Raw genomic sequence first — 16,787 nt, forward strand, 5'->3', positions numbered from 1 at the left:
CTTCCAATTTTTTCAGGGATGCGCCACGAGTCAGGGGCGCATTGGGGGGATGCACCACGGGTCAGGAAAGTGCCACCGAGATGCGACACGAGTCAGGGAAGCGTTGGGGGAAGCACCACGGGTCAGGGAGGTGCCACAGGGGAGCGTTGGGGGAAGCGCCACGGGTCAGGGAAGTGACACAGGGATGCGCCACGAGTCAGGGGGAGCGCCGGGGGATGCGCCACGGGTCAGGGATGCGCTGTGGCTCCGAAAAGCGCCACGGTTGGTCCGGGAAGCGCGGTGGGGCAAGGTTTGGGGGGGCGGGGGGGGGCGCGCCGAAAAAAAAAAAATTTTAAAACTGAAAATAAACGAAAAAATTTTTGCCTTCTATGTCATATCTTATATTATCTTCAGTTGAATTAACCAAATTTTATTAACCAATAATAATCCAAATTTTAAAAACAGTAGGGGTGATTTGAACACTTTGAAAATAAGCTATTTTTTCACTTATAGATTGGGCGAGCATTGGTCCCCTACTCTCCGTCCAGTGAAGAAGGGGAAGAAGAGGAGGCACACGTGGAGCCCCCCAACAATTCACTATGGGATGATTTACATCAAATTCCAGATAATATTGACGACTTTTTAGGTGATTTTTTAAATGTAGATAATAGCACAGCTGAGCAGGGTAATGTAGATAATTCAGATTAGACTTAGCATTGCTAAGTCCAAATACTATGCAGCTTTTAGGTGATTTCGTCAGTGGATTGAGGGGAAACCCATCGCCCTCAGATAACATGAACATTTCCCCACTTCAATCAAATGAAGCGGCTCCCCATAGCCCTATTATTGAACATCTTGTGGGTGGGGATAATATGCAAGAGGAGAGGAGGATACAACTCTCCCAGACTTTCAGCTGTCCAACAGAATTTTAAATAATATAGTTGTTTTCACTGCAACGCTTGGGGATCCCTTTAATACACTTATGGCGGGAAAATTTGTTTTTGACCCTGTAGAAATTGTGCATGCATATGTAGACAAAATTCGTGCACTTCTGGAGAATCAGATTCAATTGTGGGGAGGTAGGGAATCAATTAAGGTTTCAATTGTTTTAAAAGTTTTTTATTTGAACGAGGGGAAAAGTGAGGTTTACTATCATTTTATACATTCCGAGATGCGTTTGGTTTATTCAAATTTTGAAAATTTTGAGGGAGCTTTCTTAGATTGGGTCGATCAAATTATAACGCATCTCGAGAACTATAACGAAAATGGAAGTGGCTCAGTAGTTTTATTTGTTGAAAATTTAAGCGTAAATATTTGTAAAATAAAGAAAGATTTTATTTTAAGAGGGGGGAGTGGGATGAAAGGGCAGTACAGTTTTAAAATATAATCCAGATCTAGTGGGTTGTCAAGGTGTCCAGCGGATCTGTTTTGAAACAGGTCAAAAGTGTTTCAGATATACTTTCCTCATATCAGCATTCGAGCCTCTAGCTCGGGACGCTACTAAGACGAATTTAGATTACTGGGCTATACATGGGAAGGAGGGGTCCGTTTTCCAGTTGTAGATTTTTCTTGTCTAGAGGGAAAATACCCAGTAACGCTTCGATCTATTGAAATTTTTGAAAGGGCTAATGCCCACTTAAATATTGGCGTTACTGTGATACAATACAAAACTGAATTTGAAGATGGGGTTCGCTCTAAAAAGAAGGGAGTGGTATTCCCCATAAGGGGTCCCTCAGTTCATTTGGTTAAACACTGGGTATGGTTGCTATACACACCACCTAGTCAACCGAACACAATCGGTCATTTTAACCCTATCACTGACATTAGTAGAGTTCTGGGGGAGGGTAAGAATACAGGGTGACCTGTTTCTACTGTCCAACATGCCTCTCTAGATTTTGGACTGAACTAAAGTTACAAAATCATATAAGGCATTGTAGACGGCATGGCTACCAGACAGTGGAAACGGTTTCAGGGGATAGGGCCATTCTATGCTTCAAAAATTTCCAGAATACACTTCTCCAATGCAACAAAATATCTTTGGACTGTGAGGCTAAGCTGGTGGAGGTGAACGATCCCCAATTTCCAAACCGAGTCAAAGAACACCAGGCTATTGCAGTGTCCTACGCCCACGCGCAAAGAGATAGTTCTAACACCATGCGGTTGTTAGAAATAGTAGAACCATTGGATGAGTGGGAGTGCATGGTCAAGGCACAGACTAAGCTACTGGTCACGAATAAGGATGACATTTATTGAGTTAGAAAGACCCATTATACAAGGGGGCTGTCCGCAGAGGATTATATTGTAATTAAAAATAAAAAAATAGGTTGTGGTGGCCAGTGAGGGTGTACAGAGGAGGGGACTAAAGGGAAACGTGGGGGGAGGGGGAATGTTAGACCTCATGACCATGTGGGGCAGTAAAGCGCCTCGGGGGCTAGTAATTTTAGAGGGGTTGCGCATCAATCGTGTAATTTAAATGTTAGCCAGCAGTTTTTTATCACCGTTTTTATTCATAATTCCAATTATGATTTAAAATTTATTTTACAGGCACTGGCACGTATGCAGAAGGAGGGAGGGGGAGTAGATTGTCCATGGGTAAATAGTTCATTTGCCTATAACATAATTCCCAAATCAGCTGAGAAGTTATTCCTTCTCAAACTGAAATGGCAGGCAGTGGATAATGGGCATACGTGCTGTAATAAAATCAGGTTTTTAGATTCTTTTAGTTTTTTCCCCAAGGCATTGAGTCAATTGATTCAAGTGCAAAAAAGCGACAATTTTGATAGCTTTCCCTTGCTTAAACAGCACTTTCCAGACAGTGAAATGTATGACCTGTTGACATGCAAAGGTATATACGCATACGATTATTACTGTTCTGGCGCACGCTTAAGTGAGGAGAAACTACCTCCAATTGAAGCTTTTTACAATTCACTGACCAACAGTGAATGCAAAGCCGCGGAGTATGAGTGTGCCAAAAAGGTGTGGTCTAAGGTGAGTTGTAAAAATGGATGGGATTATTGTAGTCTGTACTTGGCCAGTGACGTTCTAACTCTGTTGGATATATTCTGTAAGAAAACAGACCACATCTATTCAGAGTTCGGGTTAGATATAGGATATTATTTTTCTACACCCCATTTAGTAATGGATTTAATTTTAAAATATAGCTGGGAGGAAATAGGCCTAATCACCGACGTATATCAGCACCTTTTTGTGGAGCGTTCAATGAGGGGTGGGTATGTTTTTCATGGGGACCGCGTCTTATCAACCGATCCGAGCGGACAAAGCACCGGTGCAAAGTCAACTGCAGTGTTTTTGGACATGAACTCGTTGTAATCCTCGGCAATGTCACACTACTCTTTGCCGTGTGGGAACTATCAATGGCTTGATAATCCTTTTGAGTTCCCCGACATTACCACCGTCGAGGACAATGGGCCACAAGGATAGTTCTTTGAATTTGATGGTCACAGTCCACTGGCGCTTCACGACTCAGTCAAAGATTGTGTCTTTCCCTGTATCAATTAGTCGATGAGCTGGGACTCGCTGATCCCCAACAATCGTTCTTTGGGTGAATAGGTGAGGAGGCATTTGGCTCCCTCCCCACCAACACCTTTTTCATCGTTTGGCTCTCAGTAGGCTAGTGTTCTTCATTTTATGCTTTCGCATTGTATGTTGAGCAATGGCTTAAAAATAACCCAGATATGTCATGTCTTGCATTTTAATCAGCGACCCTATTTGAAAACTTTTTTCGACACCTTTGTCGATAAACGCTCTAGGGCAAATTCAATGGTGGAGAAGGAAATGTATAAGCTCATCCTAAATTCAGCGTTTGGCAAAATGTGTGACAGCGTACGTAATGGATCTCGCTGCGACGTCGTGACTGACCCTCTAGACTGTGCACGAATTATTGCCGACCCCAATTTTACATCATTCACTAGCATAGAGACTGGCATGGTTCTTCTACACAGGCGAAAGCGAAATGTAGTATTGATCAAGAATATCGCAGGCGGCAGTTCAGTACTAGAAATTTCAAAAAAGCTCATGTTGTCGTTCTTTTACAATGTGTGCAAGGTGCAATGGCCACGGGAGGGGAGGTTCAAGTTTACTATGGTGATACAGATTCTCTGCTGTTAAAGGTAAATGGGACTGAATTGGATTTATTGGGTGATTTGCAAAATGGGGTGCACATCAGCTCGTTGATGGATTTCACCAACTGGAATCCATCACTCTACCCCGAGTTGGTGAAACGTCAAGCCCCCAACCAACTATTAAAATTAAAATCAGAGACGGGGAGTGATTTGATATCCAGGGGGGTGGTCCCGGGTCCCAAAGTCTAGTGCGTGGAAACACATAGTGGGAATGAAAAGAAGGCGTGTAAAGCGGCGCCTATACATTTTGTAAAGAGTAATTTTAACATGAGCGTGTACAGAGAGTTCGTAGAAATTAGCCTAGTGCCGAGAGCACAATTGTTTGCAATTCGCTCTCTAAAGTATAAAAATTATACTGTGAGAGGAGATAAAACTTCAATATCATATATATCAGACAAGATCTATGTGCTCGAGACTGCTTTGACTGTTCTACCCCATGGCCACTATCGTATTTCAGATCGAGTTGAATTCATAGACTATCGCAATCAACTTGGTCTGGATAAACTACCCTAATCTGACTAACCACCAACCCAACCTATTCATAAATTAACCTAACTCAACACCCCCACCACTAACTCACCCACTAACCCATAGCAGTGACGACAACTATTCTTTTTCCACCACCGTTCCCGGGGGAGGGGGGGTCCCTTCCCGCGGTCGCCCAGGGGGGGGGTCCCGCCCGCGGCCGGCCAGCCGTTGGCCCCGCGGTCCCCGGGGGTGGGGGACATCACCTTTAAATTCATAATGTTCAACTGTGCTATTGTTCCCTGAGTGTGTGTATTTTCTGTTGTACAAAAAGTGTCAGGTATAGAAAAGTGTTTAAGTTGACATATAGTGTTGTACAGAAAAGTGTTGTTGATGATGGACAAAAAGTGTTGTTGTTGAACAGAAAAGTGTTTTTAAAGACAAAAAAGTGCTTATTTATAAAGTGTTATCATTGCAGTTCATGTTGAACAAATAGAGTTTTCATTTTGACCATGAAATTTTGTCAATTGTTCTTGTTGAGCAAATGTTATTATTTTTATCGTTGTTCATGTTGACTGCAAATATTCGTTTTCATGCTGTGCCGAAATAAATACTGTAATGAAATATTGTGTTTTTGTTGTTCTTGAATACATAGATTCATGGGGAAAATTATCGCTACTTATTCATTGAGCACATATGATTTACAGTTAGTTGTAGTCCGACTATTGTCAACAGCATGTATCAATTTAAAGCACGCTTCAGATCGATTCTGTGTGGTCCGTCAATGTCGGGGAAAACAACACTTTTAACTAAAATAATTCAAAATTGCGATAAAATGTTTTTGAAGAAGCCGAAAAAAATCTACTATTGCTATAGTATTTGGCAGGAGTCCTATGATAAAATAAAGGCTATTGCCACAATCATACCAATACAATTCATACGAGGACTTGATGTTTTCAATAGTATTGAATCGAACTCGTGGTTGATCATTGATGATTTGGCTGAATCCATTGAACAGTTCTCACAGGAAATGCTACAACTGTTCACCGTTCGCTCCCATCATGAACACATTTCCGTTACCCTAGTTCTACACAATCTGTTTCATCAGAGCAAATGTATGCGAACCCTTGCTTTGAATTGCACTGTCTATATTATCTATCGAGTCGTTCGTGATTATATCGCGCGCAAGAATCTAAAAAAGCAGATATAACCCCGCGCCCCTAAAAGTATGTTGTCAGCGTACACTCAGGCGACTAGCAAGCCCTACGGTTACATTTTGCTGGATCTTAATCAGAGCACGCCCGAGGATCTACGTGTAGTCACCGACATTTTCAACAATGAAATTACAGTATATCTTCCAGTGAACAGTAGAAAAGACTATTAGTCACCATTATGACACTGAAGAAATTACATGAACAAGAGCATCTGTTTTCCGTTTTAAGCACTTCAAAACGCTTGCTTAGGAAGGCTATACTTAAACATGGTGTTGACAATGATTTCATTAATCTAATATCTGAATTATGTTTAAATTTAACTGAGGGCAATGTTCAGCTGCCATAAGGTTTTAGACAACAGACAACGCAACATCGTTCCAGTGTCCGCGCATGGGATTTTAAAAAAACGGGAAAAAAATTTAAAAGAACACGGCTCCTTCAAGCAGGCGGTAGCTTTTTCACACTTTTACTACCGATAATTGCAGGACTTGTAAACAGTTCTCTCTAGTGAGAATGGCAAAACCCTATAAATTGACACCATTTGAACTTGTTCTCTTGCCCATCTAACATTTTGAGGACAATCTAAGCAAATTCATTAACGATGAGAATATTGCAGATGACAAAAAACTGCTTTTGCTTCAAGATGCATTGCGAAGTGTGGACAAAAATAAACCAGATCGTGAGAGACCCGTCGCCGATCCCTCTAAACAGGAAACATCTCCTCAAGATTCTGCAGTGCAATCAAAGGAGAAGGAATTGAATTCGATTGTATCGAAAATTGGAAACCTATTGCCATTGACATATCGAGAACAGAGTAAAAGAGTATTATCTTATCTCGTGTTGGAAACTGGCGATCAAGTTCAAGTCGAGAGCACAGGGAAACGAATTTTAATTCAGGGAAAAAGTTATAATCTAGTTGATTTAATTTGTGATATGGTGACGAATCGTAAAGGACTCTTATCCTTTGACGATAATCTATACACCTTTCTGTGTGTAACAAACTTTCCCAAAAGTCTTATTGGCAATAAGCAAATTCTAAAGAAACTAAGAGAATTTAGTCCTCCAACAACACCATTTAAAAAAGAAGAAGATTCAATATTTGAAGGTACTAGCAGCGTCACTGATTTTACAAAACCTGTGGCTGCTAGGCAAAAGCGAGGACGAATTGATTGGCCCGCCAGTGTGCAAGAGGGGAGTGGACATTACGCTACGTTTTTACGCTCAAAATGGATGAAGTTTTGAAAGGTGTCTATGAAAATATTGGTGAAGCGGGGAGTTTGAGTTCTCCCAAAACGCTTTCCAAAGCTGTCTCCGGCACCCCCACATTGAAAAATGCAAAAGAGTATCTAGAAAATGAATCGAGTTACACACTGCATCGAAATCACAGGCTTCGCAGTAAACAATATCGACAAACTAAAGCCTTTTTCCCTCTGCATATAATGCAAACGGATCTTTGAACTTTAGACGCACTTCAACAGCGTCACAATGTACCCTACAAATAGATTCGGCTTGCAATCGGTATTTTTAGTCGCTATGCTTCTGCCAGTCCGTTGGGATCGAAGAGATGTGTCGAAGTTGCACAGGGCATTGAAAGTATTCTCGAACATGATTCGGATAGAAAAATTCAACCGGATAACTTTAGTGAATTTTTTAATCCCCTAGTGCAAAGGGTTCTTTTGAAATTTAATAAAACACATTATCATAGTCACAGTCCGATAAAGGATGCATTGGCTGAACTATTAATAAGAACTATTCTTATTTTATTTTAAATATATTGAACATTGAAAAATACACCGGATTTTTTTAATTATTTATATAAAATCTTGTTGATTTATAATCAACGACCCCATCGATCTCTGTCCAACTCTACACCAACGGATGTTCACTACAATGAAAATACATTTGATGCTTTTCTAAAGCAATACTCCAAGGGTGAAAAAGAGAAAAAGAAGAAGAAATTGAATGTTGGTGATACTGTTCAAATTAATAGAACCACCAATATTTTTGAAAAGGGGAATTATTTATGGAGCACCGAACTTTTTAAAGTGTCCAAAATCCTATACACCATACCCATAACTTATCGACTGCGAGATACCAAAGATGATGAGATTCTCGGCAGTTTTTATGAATATGAACTGCAAAAAGTTAGAAACACTAGTGACAGTTATCAAATTGAAAAGATATTAAAGAGTCGTACACGCCATGGTAAGAAACAGTTGCTTGTTCGGTGGCTAGGATACAACTCAGATTTTGATTCTTGGGTCAGTGCTGAAGATATTAACAATGGCCAATGATTTCTATGTGACTTTCACGTCCAATTCTTCTGATCCTCTCTCCAATGAACTGAATAGAACAAGTGATTTTTGTTCGAAACTCTCACCCACCATTAATTTCGATGGAAAGTATGAAGTGGCTCTTTTTGACTGTATTCTCAAAAATACCTATGACATCCTGAGAAAGGATCGTAAATATGATATAAAAATTAGACCCTATGATTGGCCGCCACCTCCCGGGGATCAAGAACAAATTCAAAAAATCAATTGGATGGATTTTCCATATATTGAATTACCCTACGAGGAACTCATCTGTATGAATGATTTATGTCGTTCTATTAATAAAAGAATTTCCGCTCGTAAAAAGGGAGCTTTTCATTTCAGCTATTAAAAGAAGGAGTGCAAGATCTACATTAGTTCACCTATTGCCAACGAAAAAGTTATTCTCCATTATAACCTAAATGATTTTCTTGGCTTTAAGATAAATATAATCAATGGTAAAAGTGCAGGAAACACTAATTTCATTTTCGCTGACTACCCGCCTGCCTTCTCCACAGACACTTGTATATTTCTCTACGCTTCATTTGTGGAAACATCTCGAGTTGGTAATTCAAATGTTCCCCTCCTACGAGTTCTTGAACGAAAAACCAATCAAGAACATATTCATCACTACAATATAAAGCATCTTCAGTATATCCCCGTAAACACTTCCTATTTGGAGCTCTGTCAGTTAACACTAAGAACTGAATTGGGTGATCCCATAGCAATTTCAAAAGGTTTAGCTGTGATTATATGCCATTTTCATCCTATTGTTCAACAGCAAGAGTTGTAATAAAAAAGTTATATTCACGTGTACTGATAGTGACTACTATGTTAAAATCCTTTTCACAAGACACCAGGGTACTAAAACGGACTATAGCAAATCTCGTACTTCAATGTTTGGCTCCAATCGTGGCAGCTCATTGTCAAAGCTCTTTCGCTCTGCGCTACCATTGGCTCAACAATATCTTTTACCGGATGTGACGGATTTTGCATCCTCTACACTATACGATTGGGGCTCTGGCAAGGATTTTAAAGAACGTGCTTCGGGAAATCGTAGGTTCAGTGCGCGAACCCTTGGCGAGAGATTAAAACAAAATGGTAAAGGTTTAAAAAGGTCAAGAAACAACGCATCCCTCATCAGTCTCTACTCAGGAAGAAAACGAAATACATCCCTTTTGTCAAAGAAAAGAAGGAAAAAGCCGACACGTAGCGTAAACAGAAGCCCCAGGAAGAAAATTGTCAGATCGAAACTAGATTTCTTCTCCTAAAATGTCCTACCTACTGCATAAGGATTCCCAACCTTCAATCACCGCCTCATTGAATCTATTCAATGCCGAAAATGACGATGTGAGTGTCAAGCATGGATACTCTGAACAATTTTATCCACAACAACCTCTCTCTGACAATATCCACTTTCAAATTTATTCTAATGAAGACTACTTTATGTACTCGTCTACAACATTTATAGATTTGCAAATGAAAGTCCGGAAAACTAATAATTCAATGCCGATTTGGGGCAATGGGGTATCCTATGAAAATTATATACTATATAATTTATTTCGTCAAATTACTGTCTACATCAATGGCACGCTGGTGAGCACAAGCAACAATCTCTCCAATTATGCAAGCTATATGCAATTCATGCTGATGACACCCAAGTCATACAAGGAATTGAGAGGCACCTCCAATTGATATAAATATATTACTAATACTGATAGTACAGATGCACTTAAAAATGCTACAACTAGTGAATTACATCTAGTTGGAAAAATATATAATGAAATATTTAATATACCCCAATGGCTGCCGCCCAATGTTAAAGTGGATATAAAACTAACGCTTGCACCCTCCAATTTCATATTGAGAAAAGAACTTGCTGCCAATCCTGATGTAAGTCTCTCCCTCACCTCGGCAATACTTCATGTACGCAAACAACAGGTCATGAGTTCTGTTGCTTTGGCTGTGGAAAAACTGAGAGCCAATGGTAACAACATTAAACTACTTGTTCCACACCCAATCACCATTCCACGTCATATTGCCATGGGGTCACGCACCTTCACCGAGTCATCCTTTATCAATGGCGAAATTCCGTCGAAATTGGAGTTGGCCTTTGTAAAAAGTGCCAGTGCAATTGGATCATGGACTGAATGCCCACATAAATTCGAGATGTTTGAACTTTCATCTCTTGTGTGCAAAGTAAACGGTATCCCACTCTACAATCTATCTATTAATAGATCCTAGTGAACATTGTACGAGCTGACCATGCAAACCCTAGATCATGACTCTTAACTATTTGAAAATGGTATAACCGAAAATAGTTTTGCTAAAAAACGCGGTATCACTTTTTAGGATTTTTCGGTACACAGGATATGAGTATAGTACGTACAGGGAGTATGCGTTTAGAGTGTACATTTGCCGACTCATTGGCAGAGAGTATAGCACTAATATCGCTAAACCAATATGAAACCTATTGGGAAATCACTCCCGAAGGCAGTGTTCTACTAGACTTAGTGCCTTGAACACCAGTCAAATAATCGATGTATTTAATATGGACCCAAACATGTCCCAGTACAAATCCTATTGTCTGCCCTCGGACTTTCTTGGAAAAATTCAAAGTGTCAACAATACCTTGATTATTGTTAATAGCAGTCCGTCGACTGTGCTGACGGGTCATTGGTTATGCATCTTTCAAACAATGAAGACGATTGAATTTTTTGATCCTCTTGGCCTACCCTATACATTCTACACACCCCACCTCAGCAACTATATTGAGAGCAGTGGGAAAACTATTATTCAAAATCGGAAGAGGGTGCAGGATCTAAGGACTAAAAGCTGTGGCTTCCATGCACTACTATATGTTGTGTTCCGATGTCATGGATATACTTACAAGCAGTTTCTCCACATTTATTTTGACAATCCCCGTTTGAACGACTTTCTAGTGGAAAATATCCTCTCAGACCTATATAGTATTGATTTCAGTGCCCTAAGAGTAAAGTGCTTAAAAAATGTTTGTGGATTTGTTTATTAATAAAATGTATATATATACAACAATGTCTTTAAATCTTCACTTTAGATTTCTTCATCTTCAATGTATAGGAAACTATCATGAACCACTAATGCTGGTAAATCATTTGGATTCACTGTATATTGATCTTGATTGACTGCAAAGTCAGGGTTACATTTTCTGCGGCACAATGTAACTTCACTCTTGTCATATCTCTTTGTATAGTCAATGATACTATTTGCATTCATATTATGAAATTCAAGAGTTTCAATCTGTCTATTTGAAGCAATATCACATATAGTATTTTCAAGTGGTGAATCACATTCGGTAACTGCCAAATAAAAATCACTAGGTTTATAGTCATAGTAGGTGGTGTCATCACAACGATGACGTAGAAACCAAATTGTCTTGTTACCCCAACAGTTGAATCGTAGACCAGATTCCTCTTCCCAGAATAATTTAAATCCGCGACGATACCAATCTCGTAGAAATAAACTGAAAATCACGTTTGGGATTCTTTCCAATCATAGCGGGGTAAGTATTCTCCCACTGATCACATTTATCATAGTGACAATTGGAGCACAGGTGCCCTCTAGGATGAGAGTCACACACCTCCTCAAGACATGAATTACATCCTTTAATTTGTAGTGCATAGCCTCTATTCAATTTACAAGGATTATATAATTTACGCTTTTCACTATATTCATCAATGATTGTACAATGCTCACATTGATTCCAACTGCCAAGAGTGTACATGCACAGTGGACATATATAGAACATTTTTCGGTTTCCGATGTCAACTCACTCGCAGCTAAAACGAAACTGATCCTCTTCGTTCGATAAATTCAATGAGAGAAAATGGGGGAGAGAGGAGTAACTCTGTGACGTTAGCTCTTTCGAATGATGGGGGAGCCATATACATTGAATCCATTGGCAATGTTTTCAAAAGTATATCCACTATATGATTCTGCTTTGTTCCAATTAATATATCAATAAATTGGGTATAAGCATTTTAATAACATTTTAAAAGTTTCATAAAATAGTCCAATTGGGAAGAATCACTCCTCATTATATTGTCAATAGTTACCTAACAATAGGATATCCTACGTTTAAGAGATAACTTGAGGAAATCATCATCCAAAATCAAATATTTTTCTATATACTCTGGATTTGATCTAATACTCTCTTTCTCAAATCTATTCATTCTTCAAACCTTTCGCTCCGACTGTTGACTCTAGACTGACCTTGATTCGTCAGCTCTAACCAGAAAAGAAAGGGACATTTTCGATTTCGAAACAATTTTATTGAATAATTAGAACAACACATCAGAATGACTTAACGATACTGTTTATGTCTTCAATATGTTTCACTAATGCACTTAAAGCACATTGAAGTCTATTCACATGTGCTATATCAACTTTAGCAGCGAAACATAATTGATCCTCCATTTTAAATTTGCTCAAGGATATCACATATCTTGCATATACTGCATCCCATTCCAGACAAAGCCGCGATCCTTTCGTAATTTCCACCGCAATGTTTGGTGATATTGTACTATTATCATCAACTCCACTATCAACTTATTATAAGGTAAACATTCCACTCATCGACAATCAACACACACAAAAATAAATCCAAATGAGTAAAGTCAAAACTGTTCTTCTTCTCACTCCTTTGAATTCTAATCACAGACTAATAAAACTATAGCAAAAAAACCCGTTCCTTATATTCCCACCACCGCGAATATGTAACCAGCCCTCTGATTGGCTGAGAAGGAGGATGTATCCGACTCGCTGATTGGCTGAGAAGGAAACACGTGATCTAACTGTTTCCGGGAATGTCATAACATTTGGCAAATCCCTGTTTTTTCATTCTCTCTGAGAAAACCATATAACAGACATGAATTGCTGTTGACATCCATAAATGTGACAAAGTTCCTGTTTTTCAAATTCTCACTGACAAAAACCATAAAACTTCCATAATTTGATGTTGACATCCGAGAAAAACATCAAATAAATCGAACAACACACATAACCATCCATGAAAACAACCATAAATGTGACAAAATTCATGGTTTTTCAAGTGAGAAAATTCCTGTTTTTTCATTCTCACTGAGAAAACCATAAACCACGTGGTAATGTCACGATCAATAGGGGCATCTCTACTGACATTGGGTAAAGTTCATAACTTTTAACCCTCCCCCCGGGGACTTCGGGGGATTAAGTCATCCTGAAAGACATAGTTATCATATTTTCGACTATGCTGAACATCTCAAAATTATGATCGGATGACTTTGGAAAAAACATGAAAGTAGGAGGGAGCCTAGTTGCCCTCTATTTTTTGTCACTTTAAAAGGGCATTAGAACTTTTAATTTCCGTTCCAATGCGCCCTCCCACGATTTTCTCGGACCACTGGGTCGATACGATCACCCCTGGGAAAAAAACAAAAAACAAATAAACACGCATCCGTGATCTTTCTTCTGGCAAAAAATGCAAAATTCCACATTTTCGTAAATAGGAGCTTGAAAACTCTACAGTAGGGTTCTCTGATACGCTGAATATGATGGTGTGATTTTCATTAAGGTTCTATAATTTTTAAGGGGGTCTTTCCCCCTTTTTTCGAAAATCAGCCAAATTTTCTCAGGCGCTTAACTTTTGTTAGGTAGGATTCAACCTGATTAAACTTAAATATTTGAAATTAGAATTAAAATCTGATTCTTTTGATGTATGGATTGGTATCAAAATTCCGTTTTTTAAAGTTTCGGTTACCATTGAGCCGGGTCGCTCCTTACTTACAGTTCGTTACCACGAACTGTTTGATCACACCATCATGTTCAGCATATCAGAGGACCCTTCTGTAGAGGTTTCAAGTTCCCATTTACAAAAATGTGAAATTTTGTTTTTTTTTCCAGAATAAATATCACGGATGCGTGTTTATTTGTTTTTTTTTTTTTTTTTTTTTTTCCCAGGGGTGATCGTATCGACCCAGTGGTCCTAGAATATCATGGGAGGGCTCATTGGAACGGAAATTAAAAGTTCCAGTTCCCTTTTTAAGTGACCAAGAAAAATGGAGGGCAACTGTGCCCCCTTCCATGCTCATTTTTTTCCCAAAGTCATCCGATCAAAATTTTCAGATTGCCATTTTCTTCATCGTGGTTGAAAATATAATAAATATAGCTTTCAAGATGGCTTAATCCGCCTAAGTCTCTGGGAACAGGGCTGTGATTTTTGAACCTTGCCCAATGTTGACATATAGTATTGGTTCTTTGGACGCATACAGACGTTTTACTCGGTGATTTTTTCTGGTAGTGGGAGTAGGGGTCGGGGGTTATATGGGAGGATCTTTCTATGAAGGAAGTTTTCATGGGGGAAGGGATATTGATATGAAGGAGGCGCCAACCGTCTAGGGATAAACGGAAAGCAGGTCGTCCTTGTCTGGTGGGAGGACGTCATAAAGAAAGATTTAAAGGAAATGGGAATTGCGTGGCTGTGTTGCCCTCAGGCGGCTTGGCGCTGCGGTGGTAGTAGTAGTTTTGAATGATAATAACAAAAAGACTTTTTCAAAAACCTAGGGGAGCTATTGGCTACCCCTATCATCCTCCCTAATTAGTGCTCCTGTAAAATATGGAGGCTGCAAATGATCAAGAAGCAAGTAGTCCCTTATCATGGCTTCCTAGCGGTTTTTGTGTTATGAAAAGCCTAAGGTAGTGTTCCAGTGAAACTTGTGATTCAACTTTAGCTATTTACCTACCCGCAAATTGGTAATTTTGATCTTCGTCAGTAAGTCAAGTGCATCTAACGTCTTTACAGCTATTTCGGTGAGTGGTACCTTCTTACGGTTAGTGTTCACTGTCTTGAACGGGATTTTTTTTTTCCTGGTGGGGTATGATTCTTGGTCTGGTATCTTCTTTTGAAATAACTTAACAATTCAACTGAATCTGTTCACAAGTGCTTTCACAGGATTATGCAAAAGTGGTATAACGTTAAAACTGCACGTGTGAACGCTCTGAAAGACACAAGGGAAAGGGGTTAATTTAAACCTGTACGGTTAATTTATATATCTATATTTGAAACAAGCAATTTGGTCTCATTGGTAAATTGACAAATAAATTTTCATAAATGTTTTCTTTATGTCAAACTCATCTCCATTTCAAGAACTAGAAAAAAATATATTCAACTTATCACGTTTTCAAAATATATTCAAGTTTCTCAAAATATATTCATGTTTCAAAATATAATGTTAGATACCACATTTGCACCCCAGCCTTCTTCCCCCTGTTTGGACTAGATCAAGCTCTAAGCCAAATACAAATTGCTCCCTCCCCCAACAATTACACCCCAACCTCCTTTCCTCTATTGGGACTAATAGGGGGGAAAGCCAAACCATAAAGCTCTAAGTCAAACGCAAATATTAACGTGAAAGCACTTGTTATAAGGCAATAATATGCAAATAATTCCTATGAATTGCAGTCTTAGGATTATTTCTATTTAACTCCACGATTCTCCGGGTTTTGCAAGGGCTATATCCTGCCCCATTAGGGTGGAAGGAGTAGTCACATTTGTTGCGATATCAACCATTATATTTGAAAAGCATTTTTAATGGGGCACATAGTGGAATCACTCATTTTGTCACATTTTTCCCTTCTCAGGGGGATCCTTCGTGCAGGATTCTTGGAGTTGTAAAGTCTGTCAACTAGCCTTCAAAACAAGTTTATTTTCTATAAACTTTACGTTCCTGCTTTCTCCAAGTAGCCTCTTCAAAAGAAAGATTTTATTGCACAATTTCTGCCATTACTGAGAATTTGCGGACAAGTTTTATTCCCTTTTTAAAGTGGTAATATGCCTCAGCCAAAAAATATATTACTTTCCTTTTTCACCAAGTTTTTCCTTTTGTAGTTAACACTTATTAGTAAAAGAAAATGTGTAAATTAAGAAAAGGAAGAAAACTACCAATAAGGGGGGGGGATCTGTATGAAAATTAAACCATCCAATTCAGCATGTCCGAGAACCCTAAGTAAGAATTTACAAGATTTCATGCTTAGAAATAAGAAATGGTGCATTTTTTAGAAGACCATCATTCAGGGATATTCTTTTTTTTTTACAAGAGGTGACACACCGATCTAATGGTCGTGGGCTATCAGGAGAAGACTTTTTTGTGATCCGATAAATTATGATGTAAAAAATAAGTTTTGACATTTCCAACCTTCTCCCCCGCTTGAATGTTTTTTGGGAGTGTACTATTTCCAAGAGTGACTATAATTTATGAAACATTTTCTGTTTTGCAAAACTTCAAATTTAGCGTCAAAATCAAAGTGTTGAGGGAAACGGAAGCTTTCACCGTATTTAGGATAGCTTGAATCGGGCTTAGGGAAGGGAAGGAATTCTCCTCCTCCTAAGCCCTCACTCTTTAAAGTTTGAAAAGATAGATATTGAGGATATTTTCAATAGTTAATATTGAAGTTAAACTTTAATATAAAGAGTGTAGATCTTACTGGGTGGCAACCCCTTTCTTGTACAGGATAATTGCTGATTGTTTTATAATTAACCCTTTGCTCTCTTTTCTCATGTAAATGAGACTTTTATGTCTTTAATTCTCTGTAGAAACGTTCTAGTAATGGTCGTGGTGATCGAGAGTAACCGTCGGATAGTTCCGGTCGGGAACGGAAAC

The 16,787-nt window shown here is 38.9% G+C and overlaps 1 protein-coding gene across 2 annotated transcripts in view; it reads left to right on the forward strand.

Moving 5' to 3' along the window:
- Window positions 1–14,829: 14,829 nt before the first annotated feature.
- The window catches only part of LOC148955809 (uncharacterized), a 36,953-nt gene continuing 34,995 nt past the window's right edge, over window positions 14,830–16,787 (forward strand). For both annotated transcript variants that reach the window (XM_089104361.1, XM_089104376.1), the window contains exon 1: window positions 14,830–14,937. The gene's annotated coding sequence lies outside the window, so the exon portion shown is untranslated. The remainder of the gene's footprint in view (window positions 14,938–16,787) is intronic.

The sequence above is a fragment of the Artemia sp. Qi Xiang Cuo genome, chromosome 2 (assembly GCF_049724085.1).
Source record: "Artemia sp. Qi Xiang Cuo chromosome 2, ASM4972408v1, whole genome shotgun sequence".
Classification (NCBI taxonomy): domain Eukaryota; kingdom Metazoa; phylum Arthropoda; class Branchiopoda; order Anostraca; family Artemiidae; genus Artemia; species Artemia sp. Qi Xiang Cuo.